General features: G+C 40.9%; 1 protein-coding gene across 1 annotated transcript in view; it reads right to left on the reverse strand.

The window, feature by feature from the left end:
* TFPI (tissue factor pathway inhibitor) overlaps positions 1 to 5,782 on the reverse strand; it is a 55,197-nt gene extending 49,415 nt beyond the window's left edge. The window contains exons 1-5 of the mRNA XM_072342286.1: positions 5,665 to 5,782; positions 4,934 to 5,060; positions 3,428 to 3,518; positions 2,058 to 2,225; positions 1,617 to 1,697 (exon numbers count right to left, since the gene is read on the reverse strand). The gene's annotated coding sequence lies outside the window, so the exon portion shown is untranslated. The remainder of the gene's footprint in view (positions 1 to 1,616; positions 1,698 to 2,057; positions 2,226 to 3,427; positions 3,519 to 4,933; positions 5,061 to 5,664) is intronic.
* Positions 5,783 to 6,000: the final 218 nt, after the last annotated feature.

Consider the following 6,000-nt stretch of genomic DNA (forward strand, 5'->3'; position numbering starts at 1 on the left):
ATTTATATAGGTTGGAAATGTGGTTCAATAACGCCTTTTATCACTTGAACATATAAACCAGCTCTGAGCTGACAGCTACATGTTCTAAATGCCCTAAGTTGCCTAATGCAAAAACCTGCCCTGCTTAAGTACAGTATCTCAAAACAAACAAACAACAACAATAACAACAAAACACAAGAACAGCTATTTGATGGAATGAACAACAGAAGTGGCCAAAAATCACCAAACCTCACAACACCTGACAATCTGTAATAGCTACATACCTCCCCAGGGTTCCAAAGTGCATCTTGAGAGATTTAGAGTAGACTTCATTATTGTCTTAGCTGTCTATAAATTATCCTTTTCCTGACTCCTACTTCAAATATCACACTTTAAATAAACCATGATTTCTTGTTTAGTTCATTCTATGTATCCTACTCATTTTCAACAGGGTGCCCTTTTTTTGTACTTCTCTATATATTTTGGGGTGGGAAAACACCTGGACTATATATAGCCATTCATCTGAGCAGCAGGGAAGAAACAAGGAAGTAACTACAACCAGATCTGAGCCATGAGCACTGAAGCAGAAATTTACCTAATCTCCCACTGTTTTTTTCCAATTACAGAAGAACTAGTGTTCCCATTTGTCAAATTCTCAAAGCAAGACAGCTCAGATATATTATTTCATTTACTACCTTCTTTTTCATCGTACCTTAAAGCTGTTCTGCACCAGAAAGTATTGAGGTAAATTATCATTCCTACTGTATGCTATGCATATGTCAGAGTCTAGATTTTAAGCCTGGCTTCTCATGCTGTCAAAAAACAAAGCCAAGATCACAATTCTGTTGATACAGGGCTACAAAATTTCTCAGAACCAGTCGCATACTGCTGCTAGGAAACCAACACTGAAGCAGTTGACTATGCCAGTTTCCAGTCACTGCTCGAGACCCCGGTCCATAAACTGACTTTTCTTAACCTCAACCCCACCACACCATAATGGAACTTTTGCCTAGTGGTCCCAAAGCTGTGTCTAACCCTGGTTACCCTCTCTTGAACTAATCAAACCCATCTCCCCAGGCTGATCTCAGACGTGCCTCCTTGCCCAATGATATGGACTCTCACTTGACTGTGGTTGCCATCCCCAGACCTTCCACACTCACCCTGCTCACACTGTAGGACATTACACTGATTGAGGTACTGTGCTCAAATGCCTGCCTCATTATTACAATTGGAACAAGGTTTATCGTCCTTCATGAAACAATCTACTCTTTCTTCATTCCAGTGCCTTAATGTATTTTTTTCTTCCAGGGGATATTGTAATGCACATCTAAAATATATCTTACAGTCCACTTCACTTCCAAAAGATGGACCTGCTCTCTCCCTGCCTCCTCCCTTTCTTCTCTTGCCAGCCATCACACCCTTCTTTTACATTAACTCATCCACTCCTTTGGCCTTCAGGCTACATTCAACAACACTCAGCAAAAGGATTCATAAGTTTGTTCATGGAAAAGGGAGGTGAACACTTATCCAGGCAACTACATGAGGGAAGAAAGGAGAAGAAAGGGAGAGCCTGTTCTGCTCTAAGTTATACTGAGCTGCTGTATCAGCTCCAAAAGAACAGCAAATTCTTTGGTTACCTTATTTCACAGTTCACTGTGGCTCTACTTTTAACTTCAGTTAAATATATAATTTCCAACCTTGCAAGTCCTCATCAACCACTAAAAAAAAAAAAATAAATTTTGAAAGGCACTGAAAAAAAAAACCAAACTTATTTTACATCTAATTACAGTTTAAACAAGCATCAACGTCCTCCTACAAGCAGCGCAAAAGCTGAAGTTAACGCTTCACTGAGTGCAAAGCTGACCACATATTAAATGAGTGTCTGACCCTTTAGTCTGCTAATGTTATCAGTGATGAATGACTAAAACACTGAGCTCCACCTATAACTTGTTGATAGAACAACTAGCAGAAACACATCAGATGACTGCTTTCAAACTACACCTTAGGGAAACTTACCAGATGTTTACATAAATAGTTGCTTATGTAATCAATTAGGTATAACTACAGAAGATACATACCTCAAATTTCTCTGGAGAAAACTATATGTGGTACATACAAGGTCCCTCCTCTGCACTGCTGTGTTTGCTTGTTGCACATCCCGAATCCCCAGCTGAGTTTTTCTTATTCCTCCTCTTGAATTAGAACTGAAGCACACTGTAAATTTAGCTGACTGCCTTTTCAGCTCCCTAGAACAATACAAAGCAGTGAGGATAAATACACAGCCCTCCCATACAAGCATACAGCATGGGAGCATTCAGCTAAAGGAAGTGCTGGGCAAAGCAAGTCAGATTGGCTTAAAACATGAAGGAAACACAGCCTCACACCAACTATGCAATTTCAGACACAAAAATACCTGGGATGCCTACCTGATAGGTCCTGAATGCAGTCATGTTAATCTTGTTAAAACATCTGTTTCAAAGACTGCTCTTGGCTAATTTTTGCCTCTCTAGGCTACAATTCTCCCTTAAAACTTATTCATCATATAATTCAATTTCTTCTAAGCATTTGACAACCACTATTTTCCCCCAACACATATTGGTTCGTTTTGCCCTATCATATGTACCAATGAAGGATTGTATGTTGTTGTTCAGAAATATATATATATATATGGGTCATACCAATTCCTATTTTGATGTGGAAAAAAAAAAAAAAGAAAAAAAAGAAAAAAAAAGAAAAAAATAGCCATGCCAATGTTTCAGCTTGGCCTGTCACAGTTCATTGAATTTGAAGTACAAGCAGCAGATCAGTAGTAGTAGGCCTGGCAGAGACTCCAGTCAGGCACAGATGGAAGGTCAAAGCTGCTGGCCTAGATGGCAGCATTATGTAAAGGAGTTGAAAAAGAAGGGCAATGAGTGAAACAATTACTGTATTGTAGAACAGTAAAAATTGGGTCTGAACTATATTAAACACATACATAACTCATGCTAATTATTTAGAATGACATAAATGCTTCTTTTGATGCAGCCCAGGATACAGTTGGCTTTCTGGGCTGCAATGGCACATTGCTGGCTAATGTCTATCTTACCACCCACCAGCTCCATGTATCAAGGGATACATGTAAAGGCCAGATATTTTGGGGTTAAAAGCACACCACTTAGGCTGGCAAACACCATGGCAGGTTTATGAAAATTATGGCATGAAAAACCATGCCTACTTATCAGAACACAAGATTTGAAAATGAATTCTTTACGAAGTTTAACTGCTCTAGTAACCAGCTGTGGAACAAAAATGGCATTGTTCAACAAAGAATTATTTAACCAAATAGAAACATTATATATATTCATACACGCTCAAGGTAGGAGGATTTAACACTACGTAATATGCTACTCTCAGACTGACATTAGGAGTCACTTCACAACCCAATCCAGAAAAACACAAGCCACAATACCTGAAGTTGCAAAGCTTTATCACTGCAGCTGAAGAAAGCACCATCAAGGGTGACAGATGCAGAGGATCCACCAAAAGAGACCCAGGGATGACTGCAAGCAATTGATACAATTTTCATTTTATTATTTATTTTACTTTTATTTATTCACTTATAATCAGCATAGAGATATGCATACTGTTTCAGCTGCTTGTTCTTTTCCTAAAGATAGAGAGACAGGTGAAAACAAAGGAAAAAACACCATGCAATACTTGTAGTTTAACAACTCTGCCTAGAAGAAACGGCTGGAAATATAGCTGCCGTGTCCCTATTTATTGCAGAGGAATTGGACAAAATGGCCTGCAGAGGTCTCTTCCAACTCTAAAGATTCTATGATCCTACAAGATCTAAACAACTTTATTATCAAATTCCATCATAGCATTTAGCAGAAGCTGGTAGCTGTGCTTCCATCACTGTGCCTTTTCAACTTAATTAAATATAAAACACAAGACAAAGCTTAAAAGCTGTGACATTCACAGCCTAGCCTGGAAGAGAAAGGGCTTCCATCCTACCTCAAGATTTACTGGAGCCATAGAAGAGAAACTTGAGCCTTGTAACACTTACCAAAAACCCACAGAGGTTTCACTACCAGTTATGTTCTCTCCTCCTACTATAAGCTCCTACACTTACCCATATCTATGCACATATTTCTTTAATGTATTTAATGCTAACATCCTAGTCTTACAGACTAGATAAGGAAATACCTTCCCTTATAAAACTACTTTTGAAGAGGCACCCGAGGACATAATTAAAAGGTTTCACCTATTGTGCCACCTGCCACTAGCCCAGACTGAGGTCAGAACATTATTGCATTGCATTTACCAACACAGAAGTTTATTTATACTCAACAAATGCTCCTTCCAGTATATTTTAAATTGTTTTCATATCCATTCCATTTATTATTAATCTTCAATTGTTTTTTTCCCCCTAATTCTCTAAATTTTAAAAGGTGTTTACACGTACAAAGCAGACCCAGTGAAAATAAAAGCATTTGTTCTTTAAGAATTAAGACAGTTTAAGTAGATAGCAAACAACTGCTGCCTCTCTAGTTTATTCACAACATGCCACGATGATATCAATAAAGACACAAAGCAGAGCTGTCTGACCTTTACTATCCTTTGTCTCTCCCACAGCACCCATTTTCCAGCTGTGATATGCAAAAAGCACTTCGTTGTGCTGGAGCTCCTCTTTGCAACCCTTTCCCTCAGACTCAACAATACAAGTCTCTTCCACGAGATACAATACAACTAAGAAGTTTCTGAAATCACTTCCTTCATAATTTCCTTCCAGTGTTATAAAGTCATGTTTCCTTGTCAAAAAATAGCATCAACTCTACCTCTGAATTACTTAAGAACTTGTTTACATTCCACCCATTCCAGTTAAATCACCATAGGCAGCCAGCAGACCGTCATGGAGCACTGCAGGTTAACCCCAGAGCTCCCAGCATTTCATACAGCTCTCATGTCTCACCTGAACACCACACACAGGTGGCTCCTCAGCCTCTTTCTGCACGCCAGCTGCTCCATCAAGCTCCATTACAGCAGAGCTTCTCCACCATGTGCTGAGTGCAGGGCAGGGCTGCTCCTCTGCAGGCAATCTGTAGAAAAGTAGTTTAATAAAAACAATAATAACAATAAGTTAACACAACTTCAGATATGCAGGTATGCTACTGATTGTACTACCTCCTTTGTATAAGCCGGGCAGAGCACTGCGCTATTAGCAAATCTTCCACAACTTCTCCCTGCCCCTCCTGCACCAATTTAACCTGAGAGGAGAACCAACTTTAAACAGCCAGGACCTTTTAAGTTGAATTAACACGCAGGAAACGTACCAAAACCGCAAAACAAACCTCTTTTCCATCATCTAAACACGGGATTCTCATCCTCACAGCCACGTGGCAGACGACCGTTAGAAAGGCACCTCGTGCGCAGAGCAGCGCGCACCTCCGGCCACTCAGAACACAGCACGAGCACCGACGGCCACTCTGTTAATGCGCACGCCTCTGGGCTGCAAAGGCTCTGCAGCCAGCTCCGATAACAGCGCAGCTACAAGGCTGCTCGTCCGCACCGTGCAAATGAGAAGGGAGCCTCGCGCCAACCCTCCCGCCCAGCTCAGCTCGTGCCGCACCTTGCACGCGGCGCAAGGTAAACAGCTGAAGCGCTAATTGCACAAGTACTCAGCTAATGGGATTGCATGTATACCTTCTAGAGCTCTGAAAACATCTCGTTCTTTTCATGTCTGCAGTCGGTTTGGCTCCAGACATCGGTAGTAGTCTCATGGAGGGCTACGGCCATTTGTCACGTACACTGCCTTTGCTATCTGCCACAAGCCAAATTTCTGTAGGAGCACAGCAGTGGGGGAAACACTTAAATACAGCTCAGCCACTATTTAGACCTACTGCAGCACGCTGTATTTCATCCATTTCCAATACTGCCCCAAGCTCGATTCTTTCTCCTTTCTTGCACCAACCCAGGGTGAGCTCCAAAGCTTTTGAGACGACATCTGCCAGGCGAGTGCTTTGTCTGTTCCATTCCACA

The sequence above is a fragment of the Excalfactoria chinensis genome, chromosome 7 (assembly GCF_039878825.1).
Source record: "Excalfactoria chinensis isolate bCotChi1 chromosome 7, bCotChi1.hap2, whole genome shotgun sequence".
NCBI classification, from domain to species: Eukaryota; Metazoa; Chordata; class Aves; order Galliformes; family Phasianidae; genus Excalfactoria; species Excalfactoria chinensis.